General features: G+C 38.4%; 1 protein-coding gene across 1 annotated transcript in view; it reads left to right on the top strand.

The window, feature by feature from the left end:
• The window catches only part of LOC127509964 (H-2 class I histocompatibility antigen, Q10 alpha chain-like), a 134,390-nt gene that overhangs the window by 74,001 nt on the left and 41,719 nt on the right, over positions 1 to 18,670 (top strand). The window lies entirely within an intron of this gene.

The following is an 18,670-nucleotide window of genomic DNA, read 5'->3' as shown; positions in this document are numbered from 1 at the left end:
GCTCACAGTACCAGTACGTAATGAGAGGGATTGCGTGTGTGAATTAGTCATACCGTCTTTATTAATTGTGAAGCTGTGGGTTGTAAACCCTAGTGAAAAAAAGTATACTTTATTGTATTTTAAATATATTCCCCTTTTCTATAGTACATTGCAAATATATTAACAAAAATGTACTATATCTGTAAATATATAAAAAGTATATTAGCATCATATTTTGACAATACAACTTTTAACACACTTTAAAATAATTGTACTTTAGTATATTTTCGAAAAATATACTTGAAGTGAAAATTCAGTTTATTTTTTAAAAGTGTATTTATTTGCACTTTATATAAAAATATATTTGAGGTATATTTTAACTGTGTGCTGAAAATGATCATTGTAACAATGCGCTGAAAGTATATTTAAAAAAATACATTATTTAATATCCTGAAGTTGTGGTGTATTTAAAGTTAAATTTGAGTATATTTTTTTTTAAGTTTACTTATTCATCCTTTGGAATTCATTTTATTAATAACTTATTAATTGCAATGTCTTCTGATCCATATCCTTTCCTTAGGAAGATGTGCTAGACACTGATTAATGTAACAAAAATACTATACTTATATATTTTCTATTGTATTGTGGAGTGATACAAATCCCTTCAATCGATTGGGATGTTTTCTTTTATTCTGGACAGCAAAGGCAGTGACTGTAACATCGAGCGTATTTTCAGTATTAATCACGTATTTATACCAATTTCATCAGGCTCCGAAAATTCTTCAAAAACAACTAAAAATGGCCTTCTCAGCTGCCATTGTTGCAACTCTTGCGTCATCAGAACGGGGGTGTTAAACGTACCACCGTTTCCGTTTAAAAAACGTTTTGCAACATTTTGTCGGGGCTTAATGCAGCCAAAGAGCTTAGAACCCACGAGCTTAGAACCCACTGATCATTTTTGGGTAACAATGGTGGCGCGGCCGCCATTTTGGGGTGAAAATTCTAACTGGACCAATCCTTCACTTCTTACGCACCCAAAATCGGCGAATTTCACTGCCAAATCAGAAGTGCAATAGAACAGTTTTTTTAAATTAATTCACCAGTAAATTGTATGGCTCCTACAGTAAATGTTGTATTGTCTTATATATGTTTTATTTTACCAGTTGTGGAATCCAACCATTCATCCATCTGAGGTAACGTAGTTAGCCTACTTTATTGAGTATTTCCATTTAATGCAACTGTACACATTTATTAATAGTAAATTAATAATTAATAAATTTAAGATCATCATGTTTGCAGCGAACAATATATTTCAGACCTAGTGGAGTAATAGTAATAATAGTATCTAGGTCTGAATTAAAATATATATATTGTACGTTTTAATAGATCACGCTACAAACATAATCTTATAATACATGATGCATTGCTGTGTCCGTTATCGCATAATTCCCACTTTTGGACACTTTTGCTTTAACGGACATTAGACAACACTGCAAAATCAAGCTGTTATATTCATATATTTATTGTTCAACATTCCCAATTTTTCTGATGCATGTCCTTAATTTAATTTCATATGTTGGTAATAATTCAGTGTTTATAAGCCTTTTAAAGAATTTTAACCCAAACTGGGGTGCGTTTCCCAAACAACGATGTAACTTGCTGCTGAACTACCATAGTACGATGCATCGTTCAACAAATCAACTAGCTAGTCACGACTGTTTCCCGAAACCGTATTGTCGCAAACTTGTCGTTCAACCATGTTGGTGAATGACGTCACGCAGGTGGTGAGTAATAACTTCTTTAAATGAATCCGTTTGAGATCGAATTAATGCTAGATTTTTTGCTATAAATTAAAGCTCGAGAGCTGTCATTATAACCACACAAGTTTGCGATGCAGTTTGCGAATGTTCGTTTGAACTCTGGTTTCGGGGAAACACCAAATCATTGAACTATGTAAGTAACGACGGAACTTGCGATATTAGTTGGCTAACAATGCTTTTGCGAAACGCACCCCTGACTTGGTTTCTAGAGAGCAAAGGTTTTGTGAAAAAAGTGGTAGACTTAAACACAAAGTGTGTAAAATAAACTGTTAAAAGGATTTGATGATCACTAGTGATAGTATTTTATTCTGTGTTGTCATCATTCAGGTTGGATTTCAGCTTTAATGTAAGTTTTTTTTTTTTTAACAAAGCAGCTGATATTGCCATAGAAACTAGTGGACTGCCGACTCTCTTTCACCCCAAAATGGCGGAAACGCAGGGCCGCTGCTGGGCGCCGGTGTTGCAATGGAACGTTCTATTGAGTGTTGCTTCTTGTTAGTGTATATTCTTCTTTGACGCAGCCCAGTTCTTCTTCTAACAAGAGGGGCAGACGATTCCAAGTGGAAATGACGTCACTCAAACATAAAACTCAATATATTATTTTAAAACAAAAATGAACAGTTTCCCCATACTCTTATAAGGATATAAACAGCAATATGTGCATAGAGACATGAAAATAAAATAGAAATATAATTCTGAGGGAATGACTTAAAGTTTGCTGGAATGGTCACAAAACTCAAAACACTACACAAGCAAACTTTGTTTTACAGTAAAGATAGTGATGGAGGTAGTTGGTTTTGATCATTTTAAACTCATCTGAAAATCAGAAACATTCAGAATATCACGCAGTATCTCTGAAATGGTGTGTGCTACTTTCTGTGACGTGGTGGAACTCAGCACAAACCTATAGCAAACCCACAAACACACAAGTGTAACCAAGAATTAATATAGAAAAGAGGAAGACGAGTCTGCATTTCGACTTAGTTGAACAACATTTGCTATTTTCTGTAACTAGTTTTCTGTTGTTGACAGTTTTTTGCATTCAGTCATATAAAAATCTGTAAAAATTCACACATAGCCTACTTAAAGGTGTTTCAATCATGTGCACGAGTGTAGCAACAAAGATCTTTACTCTGCTTTGTGTTTTTCTTCTTGACGGGACTTTGCCTTCAGTTCAAGCAGGTAAATGATGTTCAGTTTCTAGCTTATCAGAGAACTTGATTTAAAACATCTTTGTAGTGACAGAAATTAAATCTGATTACAAATTCATGCTAGCATTGTGAAATATAAAATAATATTTATATACTCATATAATTAAACATATACAAGTTTTTGACATTTTTTTGACAAATCTGTTCACTGATATCTTGACTTAAATTTTGATCAACATGACAACAGCCTATTTGTCAACACCATTGTTATTGATCATATATGACTGATATTAGAAGTTATTACAGATTAACAGGATAATTTTTCACTGCGTGTCTTTAGTAAATCCTGAAATGTTTCAGACTGTCCTAAATGTTTTGATGTTTTATGTGCTTTCTCCTTCAGACATAAACTACTTTCATTACATTTACACTTCAGTGAACACTTATTTGATGCATATTTTATTCCTCTTCATTGCAGAGAAACACTCGCTGTATTACATTTACACAGCCTTGTCTAAACCTGTGAATCTGCCGGGCATCTATGAATTCACTGCTATGGGTCTGCTGGACGGCACACAGATCGATTATTACAATAGTAAAGAAAAGAGAAAGATTCCCACACAGCCCTGGATGAAAGAGAAAATGCAGGAGGATTACTGGGAAAAAGGCACTCAGTCCAGAAAGAGTAAAGAACAGTGGTTTAATGTGAACGTCCAGATTCTGATGAACCGCATGAGAGACAATGAATCAGGTGAGAAACATTCATACAGTTTAACCTGCATATGATTATCCTACTATGTTTATTATTATTATTATTATCATCATCTCACAAACACAACCACTGTTCTCCATTTCAGATCTCCATGTTCTTCAGTGGAGACACGGTTGTGAAGTTGAGCAGCAGGGAGATGAAGTGAAGTTTCTCAAAGGCATTGATGAGTTCAGTTATGATGGAGAAAACTTCTTGTCTTTTGATGATAAAGAGTCTCAATGGGTCGCCTCAGTTGATGCAGCTCTACCAACCAAGAGAAAATGGGACAATGTGCCAATCCTAAACCAATACACCAAAGGATACCTGGAGAAAGAGTGTGTGGACTGGCTCAACAAATTCAGAGAATATAGAGACGAGGAGCTCAGAAACAGCTGTGAGTAAATGTGTTTGTATTTGTTTGATCATCAGCAGCTGTACCATTGGAACTCACTGCTGAACTAATTCATGTCACATTTTTAACCATTTGAAATTATTACTTTTAAAGTTCCCGTCTCTAGATGGAGTGTCTGTTATATTCATTTGCGTTTCTCTAATTGCACTTAATGTGAATGCGTCCTCGATCTGTGTATGTGTGCACGCTGCTAAAGTGAATGCAACTTGTGTATGGGTGCCCTCGTATGTGCTGAATGTTGCCAAAAATCATGTCGTAATTATATTCTAAATAAAAATGATTTACATATTTGAATATTTTTTGTAGAATTTTTACTGAATTTCGAAATTCAGCAAAAAGTCACTTCACACATAATCATGATAGGCAATGTCGGTCCTAGAGAGCCAATGTCCAGCAGAGTTCAGCTCCAACCCTAATCAGACACACCTGAACAATCTAATCAATGTCTTCAGGATTACTAAGGCTATAGGCAAGTGAGGTTTTTTTTTTTTAGGGTTGGAGCTAAATTCTGCTGGACAGCAACTCTCTAGGACTGAAGTTGCCTATCCCTGATCATGACCGATCATTGTTTACATTATTGATCATTGATTGGTGTTACTTAACAGAACTCGTGCACATCCTTAATAATAGTAATGTATTACAGCGTTCTGTATTAGTGATTAAAGTTCCCATGAACCGGAAGTTGCAAGCATCTTTTCTCCAGTGTTGTGACGTATATCCAAGTGAAACGGAATATTGAATAGAGGGCAAAGTTTTACTTTAGCGCTCCTCCTTTCCATCTCTCGCTCATAGTAGACTAAAGGTTGGAGGGGACTGGATTACGCGTTTTCAACCCAAGCCTCAAACTGACGTCATCAGAGAAGGAACGCTATTCCAGATCGGAAGTAACTTTTCAGATTTTGATTAAAGATTACCGCGACAAACGGATTAATTGTTCACCATAAGACTAGTAATATGCACTAACAAAGTAAATAGGGTCAATTTTGATTTCATGCCGACTTTAATTACAAAAATTATTTTTGAAACAACCCAATACATTCATAAAATGTTTTAACTTTCAGTGATTTAAGACATATTAGAGGTTATTAACTTTTAAGTTTATAAAGATTTTTAGAAAGATTCTTTTTAAAGAAATTGTCTTATAGGAATATAAAATATTTTTAAAGAATGTTCTTAATTGTTTTTCTTTAGATTGCTATTTTCTTACTTAAGAACAGTTAGAAAGAATTTTATTCTTAAGAATGTTTAGTGAATCTGCCCCTGTATTCTCAGCTCCTCCACAGGTTCATGTGTTTGCAAGCATCACTAGCGGTATTGTGGCACAGCATTCCCCTTCGAGAGCTCCTGCAATTTCTACCGAGGGAAGCCTGTACATGTACTGTACAGGGGTCCTAGAAAAGTTAGTGAAGCCACTGTTTGCAAGTAAGTCAAGCAAGGACAAATCCAAGCTGAAACTCACCTGTATGGCCACTGGTTTCTACCCCAAAGACATGATGATGACCATTAGGAAATATCGCGAATCTCTGCCTGAAGATGAGATTGAATCCACAGGAATCAGACCAAACCATGATGGATCCTTCCAGATGAGGAAGAGTGTGGAGATCAAGAAGGAGGAAAGAGCAGATTATGATTGTTTTGTTTTCCATAGTTCCCTCAAAGAACCAATTATCAACAAGTGGAAATTGATTTAACATGCTTTTTAAGCTCTGCTTTAAATGCTGTTTTGTTGTTTGCAACTTTTAGCTTTAGTGTGTTTTTTTAGTTTACGTGTACCCCAATAATCCATTTATATCTTATTGATGCTGAATCTGACTGAAAAGCCTTCATGTAAACTACAAACCTGATTCCAAAAACGTTGGGACACTGTACAAATTGTGAATAAAAAAGGAATGCAATGATGTGGAAGTTTCAAATTTCAATATTTTATTCAGAATACAACATAGATGACATATCAAATGTTTAAACTGAGAAAATGTATCATTTTAAGGGAAAATAAGTTGATTTTAAATTTCATGGCATCAACACATCTCAAAAAAGTTGGGACAAGGCCATGTTTACCACTGTGTGGCATCCCTTTTTCTTTTTATAACAGTCTGCAAACATTTGGGGACTGAGGAGACAAGTTGCTCAAGTTTAGGAATAGGAATGTTGTCCCATTTTTGTCTAATACAGGCTTCTAGTTGCTCAACTGTCTTAGTTCTTCTTTGTCGCATCTTCCTCTTTATGATGCGCCAAAGGTTTTCTATGGGTGAAAGATCTGGACTGCAGGCTGGCCATTTCAGTACCCGGATCCTTCTTCTACGTAGCCATGATGTTGTAATTGATGCAGTATGTGGTCTGGCATTGTCATGTTGGAAAATGCAAGGTCTTCCCTGAAAGAGACGACGTCTGGATGGGAGCATATGTTGTTCTAGAACTTGGATATACCTTTCAGCATTGATGGTGCCTTTCCAGATGTGTAAGCTGCCCATGCCACACGCACTCATGCAACCCCATACCATCAGAGATGCAGGCTTCTGAACTGAACGCTGATAACAACTTGGGTTGTCCTTGTCCTCTTTAGTCCGGATGACATGGCGTCCCAGGTTTCCAAAAAGAACTTCAAATTATGATTCGTCTGACCACAAAACAGTTTTCCACTTTGCCACAGTCCATTTTAAATGAGCCTTGGCCCAGCGACTTGACTTCTGAGAGACACTGCCACACTGAGAGGCTCTTTTTATACCCAATCTTGTTGCCAACTGACCTAATAAGTTGCAAATTGGTCCTCCAGCTGTTCCTTATATGTACATTTAACTTTTCCGGCCTCTTATTGCTACCTGTCCCAACGTTTTTGGAATGTGTAGCTCTCATGAAATCCAAAATGAGCCAATATTTGGCATGACATTTCAAAATGTCTCACTTTCAACATTTGATATGTTATCTACATTCTATTGTGAATAAAATATAAGTTTATGAGATTTGTAAATTATTGCATTCCTTTTTTATTCACAATTTGTACAGTGTCCCAACTTTTTTGGAATCGGGTTTGTATATATGTATATATATATATATATATATATATAGCTACACCAAAGGACATCAACCTCTATTCAAAACCATAAACTTCGGGAAAAAAAGTCAGGAAGATAGGCCTACGTAGATGGCATAAAATTTTAAAGCATAACTGAACATCTTTGAAATTTCAGCCAATAAAGCATTTTTGAACAATGGCACTTAAAACTTTGAACTAAATGCTGTTGCAACCATGTATGAATAAATGAAAATGCATATTTTTTAATTAAAGAGAAATAGAGAACTTAGACAACAAGCCTAGTAAGGGCTGCTTTTGGTGCTTAAGACTTTATTATTTTGTGTTTCAATAATGAGCTCCAAGAAGAGCCTACAAGTTAGGCTACTTAAATGAGCATAACACGTTTTTTTTTTCTATTTAACAACATAGTGAAAGACATGATGTTAGCTAATTGCATGATTTGTATTATCTTGAACTGTACATTTCTGACATATGAACATTGTTTTTATGTTACAAATAGGCATGTAAATGCTTGGATACAAATATTTTCTCAGTCAGATTAAAAAAAAAAGCATTGTTGTGTATGTTTACATACATTTCACACCTTACAAATGTGCAGTGTTGCCAAAGTTGTGGTTTTACCCCAAATTTGGGCTACTTTGAAAATGCAGTCACGGGAGAGATGACAGAGCCACAGGTTGCACTTTTTTTGGGTTACATTTTTAGGGTACTTTAGCTTCCAAATTTATCTGGAGGCAAAGAAAAAAAATGGATCCTTTTACTAACTTGTATTCATCCTTGGAACTAATTCCTGGCAACCTAAGGACAGCTGAAAAAGAGCAAGTGGCGGAGAGATGGCATGTTTCCTGTCATGTCACAAAGTGTTTGGAATTGTATATTAATTAGACCGAGATGTTTTTGTTCCAAAAAAAAAAAAAGTCATCATGCATAAATGTGTATGTGAATGACAGGAAAAAATGACCCTCTGTATACGTTTCAGATTGGTTAGTTTAGTGTGGTTTAGCTGTGGTTTTATCTCCATGGCAACAACAAAATAAAACTACTTCCTGCTAGCAATTTCTCAACATGAGTGTACATGGCTTTATATAGACGTGTACAGAAGCTATGAAGTGAGTATATATATATGTATATATATATATATACTACAGGGCTGTTGAATGCTCGAATCTGATTGGTTGACCAACGTTCTAAGATGTGCAGTTATTTTCAGGGAAACGGCTTCACAGCTGAAGTAGTTCTACCAGGTCTTGACTGCGTTACAGTTCCATAACACTTCACCAAATGATTTCAGCTATCTCAATAGGTCCTTACAGCCTACAACCGCAAAAGAAACAAATGTACAAATGTATATGTACATTTAACTTTTCCGGCCTCTTATTGCTACCTGTCCCAACGTTTTTGGAATGTGTAGCTCTCATGAAATCCAAAATGAGCCAATATTTGGCATGACATTTCAAAATGTCTCACTTTCAACATTTGATATGTTATCTACATTCTATTGTGAATAAAATATAAGTTTATGAGATTTGTAAATTATTGCATTCCTTTTTTATTCACAATTTGTACAGTGTCCCAACTTTTTTGGAATCGGGTTTGTATATATGTATATATATATATATATATATATATATAGCTACACCAAAGGACATCAACCTCTATTCAAAACCATAAACTTCGGGAAAAAAAGTCAGGAAGATAGGCCTACGTAGATGGCATAAAATTTTAAAGCATAACTGAACATCTTTGAAATTTCAGCCAATAAAGCATTTTTGAACAATGGCACTTAAAACTTTGAACTAAATGCTGTTGCAACCATGTATGAATAAATGAAAATGCATATTTTTTAATTAAAGAGAAATAGAGAACTTAGACAACAAGCCTAGTAAGGGCTGCTTTTGGTGCTTAAGACTTTATTATTTTGTGTTTCAATAATGAGCTCCAAGAAGAGCCTACAAGTTAGGCTACTTAAATGAGCATAACACGTTTTTTTTTTCTATTTAACAACATAGTGAAAGACGAGTTCCCTTTTTGATCATGTCTTCCCTCAGGGAGATTGCATGTTTTCTTGCTTGGCTGAATGTTGCTGAAATCAAAACGCGAACAGTAGGTGCGTTTACATGGAGCATTGTAATCAGTTTAAAAGTCCAATATGAATGAAAATGCTCCATATAAACACACCAATCGAAATAAAAATGCACAAACCGAACTAAATTGTAATCGGTTTGAGAGGGATGGGATAAACCGAACAAAATAAAAATTCTGCCATGTAAACGCGTTAAACCGATTACTTTGCATCTATGTCATCACGTCAGTAGGCCAGGGGTCGTCATAATGCACAATGGTGGTGGCAAAATGAAAGGGTTAGTTCACCCAAAAATGAAATTTCTGTCATTAACTACTCACCCTCATGTCGTTCCACACCCGTAAAACCTTCATTCATCTTTGGAACACAAATTAACATATTTATGAAATCCAATGGCTCAGTGAGGCCTGCATAGACAGCAGTAACACTCCCTTTTTCAATGGCCAGTTACTAAAAACATATTTAAAACAGTTCATGTGACTACAGTGGTTCAACCTTAATATTATAAAGGGAAGAGATACTTTTTGTGCACCAAAAACAACAAAATAGCAAGTTTATTCAACAATATCTAGTGATGGGCGATTTCAAAACACTGTTTCATGAAGCTTTGAACGTTTATGAATCTTTTGTTTCGAATCAGTGGTTCGGAGCACATATCAAACTGCCAAAGTCACGTGAACTATTGAAGTTTCAAAACACTTATGATGTAACAAAGCCTCGCTTACTGAAATCATGTGATTTTGGCGCTCTGAACCACTGATTCGAAACAAATGATTCGTAAAGATTCAAAGCTTCATGAAGCAGTGTTTTGAAATCGCCCATCACTAGAAGTCGCCACGATTGTTTCACGATGGCAGTCTTTCATCTGGGACAGCCAAAAATCGTGCAGTGTATCCCAGGCTTTAAAGCCTTCCACAAACTGCTATGTTCGCAAATTTGTCTTAATGGAATGATTAATTCTCAATTTAGAGCATATGCCTGAGAATACAGGACAAACTGATGGGACATTGATGTCTTAAATATGGGACAATTCCGTATTATACGGGACAATTCCGTATTATACATGACGGTTGGCAACCCTACCTATATGCCAATGTAACGAGTCTAAAATTAGCATTATTATTTCACTCAAAATCCTATTTTTTCTGTATTAAAAAATGATAGTTCTATTATCTTGAATATATTGTTTGATTTCATTGTATTGTCTTTTTGATTTAGTTACACTAGTATGCATAGTGCATAGTTTTGGAGTTTATATACGATTGGTAATGAAGTGTACTGGACCTATAAGAGACGCTTAACTTTGGGCGCCCTCTTTCCTCTCAAGTCAGTTCACGAGACGCTAAACTGAGATGAGGATTGTCCGGTGGCTCAGAGCCAAAGGTAACAATATTTCTACATATTAGTTGATGTTTATGTTAAAAACTGTTCTTTGGGGTGTTTTAACTTCATTTACAATGTGGGATTACACCGATGTGCCATTTGTTTTTAAAAGCACTTTTCTACCCTGAGCATGTTAAGTTTCATAAATGTCTTGCATAAAATAACAGTTCACGCTAAGCTAAACTGAGATGATGATGTCCGGTGGCTCACAGAGCCAAAGATGATGAAGTTTGTTGATATTAATTCTTCGTCTGTCCAGTAAGTCATAGAAGTTTGGTGTCCCATCACGTGGGACCGGTACACCAACACTGTAAGATTTCTATTAGTCATTATTAGAGGTTTTGGGATTTTGAGCAGAGTTTCCATCAGAGAATTACAGGTCTGGTTTATATATTATCATTTACCGCTTTCTCCTTCAGAAGCATACCACTTTTATAAGTTAACAGTTATTTCATGCATATTTTATTGCTGTATTATCGCTGTATTACATTTACACGGGCTCTAAACTGTGGATCATCTATGAATTCATTGCTAGACGACAGACAGATCGATTATTACAATAGTGATTAAAAGAAAAGATTTCCAAACAGCACTGGATGAAAGAGGACGAGTCAAGTGAGGAACAGTTTTATATGCTGTTCAAGTGTTTTTAAAAGAAGTATCTTCTGCTCACCAAGGCTACATTTTATATATATATATATATATATATATATATATATATATATATATATAGCCTAGTATGGAATTAATATTCAGGTTCAGAGATAATAGGATATGAAGAAATAATTTACTCTGAGAGAGTTTAACGCCAAATACAATGCCTGCGTTTTAATAACAAAGTTTGAAATAATAAAAAAAAAAGGTGCAGCCTCGTTCTGTTACAAGCTTTACACTTTATAGTTTGCATAGGTTGCAGAGTTTTTCCCTTAGCATAGGCTTTCCTTGTTTGAGTATAGAAATCAAACTTTACATCCCCGGATTCCAGTTGATCTTTAGACATATTCATCTTAGGTCATGTCTTTCTGGTGTTCTATAGTAATGCCATTTCCAAATAACCACACTTGCGGTCTTGGCCACTTGAGAGCGCCAGGAAGTAAGTGGCCAAGACTGTCTCATGTCTTAGAAAAGCCCAAGTGCAGTGCCCTTAATGCACACTAAACCCACACTATCACACTACCGCCTCATGAGCGGTATTTAAGGCTAAGCGTATCCCATCATGCATTATGTTTGGGAACTCACATGCCCCGAAATCGCGAGATGTCAAGGAAACATTTGAATGTAATTTAAATTAATTATATAGTACATATAATTTGGTAGTAAAATATAAAAGTATTGAACTTTTTATTGATGCAAAGATGAGTAGGCTAAGAGCATTTTGTACATCATTTGCAACTGCTTTTTATCACAATTTTAAAATTGTGTCTTCTGTTAGTTACATAGCGACTACTGAACAGACATTTAGAAGTGTATTTTAAAATGCAAAGTATTGAAAATAATCATTTAAAAAAAGCTGTAAATGCTTTTGCGAGACTATAAGTGTGTCCCATCGGGTAATCAAAAGTTCTACACACACTTGCAGTCTTCACACCTACTTGAACACTTGAGCCAAATACAGGAAATACGTCATGCAAGTAGACAAGTGGTCAAGTGCAAAGACTGCAAGTGTGGGTATTTGGACAGGGCACTATGCAAAGCATAAAATACATCTTTTGATGGCAGTTTGCCGTTTGGACTTATTTTAACTGCTAGAGGCACCTGTTGCCTTTTTATGCCTCATTTCTTTGGAACCCACAGGATGTCAGTTGCAGTTACAGCGTTGAGGCTCTATAGTAAGAGTCTCAACCTTGTCTGTGACATTTCCCAACTCGACCTCAAAACCAGTTTGTGCAACTAATCCTTTCACAGATTTCATTAGTCTTTTGTTTAATCTCTCTTGCTGTCTAATAATAAGCACAAACTGTGTTAAATAGAATTTGACGTGCAAGCAAAAAGGTTTCTGTCTTACGGTGTTTGTTCTACTTTACCACAGTAAAGAATGTGAATATAATAGGCCTATTTCAAACCAAAAGAAGAAACGTTTATAATCCCCTGCGTGAGTGAAGATTTGGGGGAAAGGAAACAAGAGATTCCATGTTCAGTGGAATAACTAATGGAATATTGTTAAATTCTCTGCTAATCGGGTGACCAGATCGCGATTCGCAAAACAGAATACAAAACCAACAAAGCTTAAATTTATGGACTCGCGTACCTCTCATGTGGCATGAATCCAAATGTTTCCATGGCGATGTCACATTTAATTCCTAACCTATTATTTATTTTGTAAAAAAAAGATTTGTGCTTCACTCGTGTCATATCCATGTAAATACTGGCACAGCCCTATTAGTGGGTACCGAATATACCCGGTACTCCCAGTACCACAGAAATGCTAGTATTCTCATATTTTCAAAATTTCAGTACCAACTTGGTTCCGAAGTACCGGTGCTTTTGACAACACTAAAGCCAACACTTGAGAGTTTACAGTTCAAGACTCAGACTGTTATTAATATGGAGATATATAAGCTCAAACATAGAAACAAAAATAAAAAAAATATTAAGAATATATTTTTAAATGTATAAATATTATGTGAATGAAGTACAACATCTTATAACCACAAGTAAAGCCACAAGTGTGGTCATGCTTCATTTCAAATCTGAGGATGATATCTTTATAACTATGCATTTTATGAAGCATATTGTAAGACCATGTCATGTGAGTTTTTATCAAGGCTGTTTAGATGCTAATCATTATGTTATTGCCCTGTAAAAACATATTTGCAGCCTTCTAACTAGTCTTCTAACAAATTTCAAAATTCCATTCGATTTTGATTCACAAGCTTGCAATTTGATATGATTTTCATTAATTTTCGATTCAGTAATGATTATTTTGGATATATAAGGAACAGCTCAAGGAAAAAAAATCTCTCAACTAATGCTGTAAAAGATAGCCTGTATGTGAATCAGTTCTACATTACTATTGAAGGTTAAAATTAACTGATTTGTATACAAAAGTTGAAGTTAAGGAAGTTTTTATAATAATAAAGTTAAAATACTTCATCAAACTTTACAATTATGTAATTATATTTCTACTCCAATTCGTTTTTTGAAATACGTTATTTAAATGGTGGTTATTATAAAAACTTGATGGATTTATTCAAGCATGCTTGCATTACATATTGAAGAACATTAAAAATTATAATGAATGTGTAATATTGTGCATATATTTAGCAAAATGCTCCTCTAGAGTTCAGTTTTATTGTTGATTAACAAGTAATGGTCACTGAATATTGTTTTTTCTGAGGTAAATGTGACGTCACGTGACATTGCTTACAGGCTGTCTTATTGACGTCTTTTGCTGTTGAAACACTGATTGAGCTATTCCATGAGACAGGATACGGATTTTGTTAAGTTGTACTGTATCTTGCAACATACCTTTGGGTGTTCATTCAGGTTTATTTCACGCTGTAACTGTATTAAATTAGAGGATATGATCAGTTCATGCGTGGTTCGCGTTGCCGCCTCTCTTGAACTGAGGCGCTACAGCGATCTGTCACGCCACATTAAACAGCGCCAAAACGGTTATTTTTTAAATTTCATAATAAAAATGGACAGAATTTATTGGATGGGAGGAGCGCTACAATATTCTATTCATTCATCAACTGAAAACGCTAGACTAATCAATTCTTGGGATTTAAAAATCGATATCAGTTCGTAAAAATTAGAACTGATTAAAATCGAGAAATCGATATATAGCAAAGTTCCTTGATTATTACACCGGAATGAGAGTATAGTTCCTAGCCATATCGGCCTAGAAAATCGCAACTTTTCATTTTCCGTTGGTCTTAGTACACGATGTAACTACAGAAGAGTCAAGTTTTAAATAGGAAAAAATATTGAAACTCTTTGGTCATTTTTGAGCGAGATGCTAACGGTCTAATCAGATTCAATAAACTATGCTAAGCTATGCTAAAAGTGGTACCGCCAGACCCGGAGATCGGCTGAATGGATTCGAAAACGGTAAAACTCAACTGTTTAACTCTAGGGGAGTTGGAAAATGAGCCTGTTTTCAAAAAAAGTGGAGTGTTCCTTTAAGTCTTTCTAGCGAACAAACAAAGAAAAAAGCATATTCTTGGGACCTTATGTGAAATAGATTGTGAAATAGAATATAGCTCCTGGCGTGACAGGTGCATTTGAGCCACAATTAGCATCAAGCTACATAACACAATTGAAAAGATTAATATTACACTTTAACTCAAAACTCACTTTAAACAAAAGTTTTTTTTTTTGTCTTTTTTTGTGAACGAGTTGAATTTATGAATTCACATTTGTGTAATCGGTGGCTGAAGAGTTCCCTTTCAAGGGAACTTGCGCTGCGTAATCGCTATGGGAATGCCTCTGCGTGATGTCATAGTGAAGCACGTATGAAATCTGTCCAATAGGGAGACAGAACGTCATAGGCGGGTGACGTCACTGACCAGGAACTATAAAGCCTACCCGAAAATACACTCATTCAGCTTCTGTGTCTTCAGCAAGCGCTACGTGTGATCTTGTCCGTCTTATTTATTGTTGTCTGGTCATACCATCATTTCACGAGTTCACACTTACAAATAATCAGATAATAAATAGTATGAGTAGTAGTATGCGTATTTGGCGTGCTGTCCGAGGAGAGGGCTCCGAGCTCGGTATTTTGGCCCGAACCCAGAGTACCGCTAAGAACGCTTTGCTCCCGCCAAGCCCTCTTTGAGGAGAGTGGCTCGGTTCGCGTTCCTCAGGGCTCGGGTCCCGCTTCTGCTGAGGCAGGGCGGCGCCTCCTGTCCTGGGGTTCGCAAATGGATGTAGCAGAGGGGTTAGAGACGGGCCCAGCCCTATCTCGGCCCTCACCTGCTGCATCCAGTGTGTCAATTCAGAGTCAGGAAGCACGTGTTGCGGTTTCTTCCGCTCCGGTTGACACAGTCACTCTGATGGCGTCCAGTTCTGAGGAACTGGATGTTGTTAGTGTGACAACGGGGGAAACTGAAGACTCGCCACTTCATTCCCCCGCGAGCAAGGAGCTGTTCCCAAGCTGAATAGACCGGTATCTTTCCGTCTACATCCCTCAAACATCTACATACAGTAATGTTATCGGTATGAGGAGACACGCTTATGGGGCGATGCCAAAAGCGGAGGAGATGCTTGCGAGCCATCTCTCTCCCCAGGCGGCATCGTCCCTCAAAGCCCCGATATTGCCCACTAAGCTCCTGAAAACAACCTCAGCGCTAGTGGGCAAAGCGTACTCGGCTGCAGGTCAGGCAGTGGCGTGCTTGCATACTATGTCCATCTTGCAAGGATGCCAAGCCGACCTGCTAAAAGACTTGGGTGAGAGTGAGGAAGTGTGTGCGGATATGATCCAGGAGTTACGTCAGTCAGCTGCCTTAGCCCTCTATGCCATCAAGGAGACAGTCAAATCCATCGGCCGCTCTATGGCAGCGTCCAACGTGATACCTTTTGGCCTGCTGAACATGAGACCACTGCAGTGGTGGCTCAAAACCAAGGGGTTCTCACCGAGGCAGAATCTTTTTCATATGATCAGGGTCACGCGGCAATGCCTTCGTGCCCTAGTTATATGGAAGCAACCTTGGTTTCTGTCCCAGGGACCTGTGTTGGGAGCTCTCAGTCGTCACGCTAACGACAGATGCATCCCTCACGGGCTGGGGGGCGATCATGAGTGGTCGCTCGGCTCGAGGTCTATGGCAGGACCATCATCTCTCTTGGCACATAAACTGCCTGGAGATGTTGGCGGTGTTTCTAGCTCTGAAACACTTCTTTCTAGACCTCAGGGACCATCATGTGCTAGTTCGATCAGACAACACATCGGTGGTCTCATATATAAATCACCAGGGGGGGTCTGAGATTGCGCCCGTTATACAAACTGGCTCATCAGATCCTCCTGTGGTTCCAAGGGAAACTGCTCTCCATCAGGGCAGTGTACATCCCTGGGTACCTCAATGTGGGAGCAGACATCCTGTCGAGCAGGGGCTGAGGCCCGGGGAGTGGAGACTTCACCCCGAGGTGGTGAAGCTCCTGTGGGAGAACTACGGTGAAGCCCAAGTGTGCGTCTCAAGAGACGACTCACTGTCCACTGTGGTTCTCAATGACAAACCCAGAACCTCTTGGGCTGGATGCTATGGTACAGCCATGGCTGAGGCTGCCGCTGTACGCATTTCCCTCGATTGCGTTGCTCCTGGGAGTTCTGGAGAGAGTTCCCCGGGACGGGGCCCGTCTGTTATTAGTAGTCCCGTTCTGGCCGGCTGGAGTATGGTTCTTGAACCTGATGTCCTTGTTAGACGGCTCTCCGATGGAGATTCCGATCAGGAAGGACCTTCTCTCCCAGGCAAGCGGGTCGATCCTTCACCCCCGCCCGGAGTTATGGAAGCTGTGGGCTTGGCCTCCTGAGGGGGCCCAGCTCATAAGCTCTGGTCTCTCAACTGAGGTTGTTGAGACCAATCTCCAATCCAGAGCTCCCTCCACGAGGAAACTTTATTCCCTGAAGTGGAAATTATTCACTTCATGGTGCGAAAATCACCAGTGGGATCCAGTTAACTGCCCCGTTGGTGTGGTGCTGGAATTCCTGCAGGAAAGATTTTCTACAGGGTTATCCCCCTCCACACTGAAGGTGTACGTGGCGGCCTTAGCTGCTTACCACGCTCCTTTAAGTGGGGTATCTTTGGGGAGATACCCGGTTATAACTCGTTTCCTCCGTGGCACTTTGAGGCTTAGACCTGCAGTTCGCACGAGAGTACCGGCCTGGGATCTGGCCATTGTATTACAAGGCCTTTCTATGGCCCCCTTCGAGCCTATCAAAGAGGTTCCAGAAAAGTTTCTCACACTCAAGAGTGTGTTTCTACTTGCTATTACGTCTCTCAAGAGAATTGGAGACATTCAAGCCCTGTCGGTATCTCCATCGTGCCTCGAATTTGCGCCTGGTATGGTCAAGGCTTTCTTGCATCCCAGACCGGGATACATTCCTAAGGTCCTCACTAATACTGTGAGACCTATTGTACTGCAGGCCTTCTGTCCTTCTCCATTTATGACGTCGGACCAGGAAAATCTTAATCTGCTGTGCCCAGTTAGAGCACTGGATGCGTTTGTCCACAGAGTGCCATGTGGAGAAAGTCTGATCAACTCTTTGTGTGTTTCGGGTCACCTAGAAAAGGGTACCCTGCATCCAAGCAGAGAATGAGCAAGTGGGTGGTTGAGGCCATCTCACTGGCTTATGAGTCGGCTGGGCAGCCTTCACCATTGGCTGTTAGAGCCCACTTTACGAGGAGTATGGCTGCCTCCAAGGCTTTTATTTCGGGTATGTCCCTACAAGATGTTTGTGATGCGGCAGGCTGGTCCTCAACGCACACATTCATGAGGTTTTATGAGTTAGACTTCGGCTCCACTCCAGGGGCGCAGGTGTTACTGTGAGTTGTGTGCCCAGGCTTCACACGAACGGTCACTTGCTCATATGGCGATGTTGGGATTGTCGTTCCCATAGCGATTACGCAGCACGAGTTCCCTTGAAAGGGAACGTCTCGGTTACATATGTAACCTCAGTTCCCTGAATAGGGAACGAGACGCTGGGTCACCTTGCCATACTCCCGGCATGCCCGTAAGCACCTTGCTTCAGTATTCAGAAGCTGAATGAGTGTGTTTTCGGGTAGGCTTTATAGTTCCTGGTTAGTGACATCACCCGCCTATGATGTTCCGTCTCCCTATTGGACAGATTTTATACGTGCTTCACGACGACATCACGCACAGGCACATAGCGATTACGCAGCATCTTGTTCCCTATTCAGGGAGCTAAGGTTACATACGTAACCGAGACGTTATCCTGGCTTAAATGTTTATGTTTAGTGATAGACCTAATTCTACCTGGCACCCAAATTAACTAAATTTCAACTACATTTCAATTAAGCTCCTTTTGTTTAGGCGTGTAACCGTTACATGCCGTTGATCAAATATATTTAAGTTCTCACTGCAGAAACATGGGATTTGTC

This window comes from Ctenopharyngodon idella, chromosome 3 (genome assembly GCF_019924925.1).
Source record: "Ctenopharyngodon idella isolate HZGC_01 chromosome 3, HZGC01, whole genome shotgun sequence".
NCBI classification, from domain to species: Eukaryota; Metazoa; Chordata; class Actinopteri; order Cypriniformes; family Xenocyprididae; genus Ctenopharyngodon; species Ctenopharyngodon idella.
This window is presented reverse-complemented; position numbering and strand designations above follow the sequence as displayed.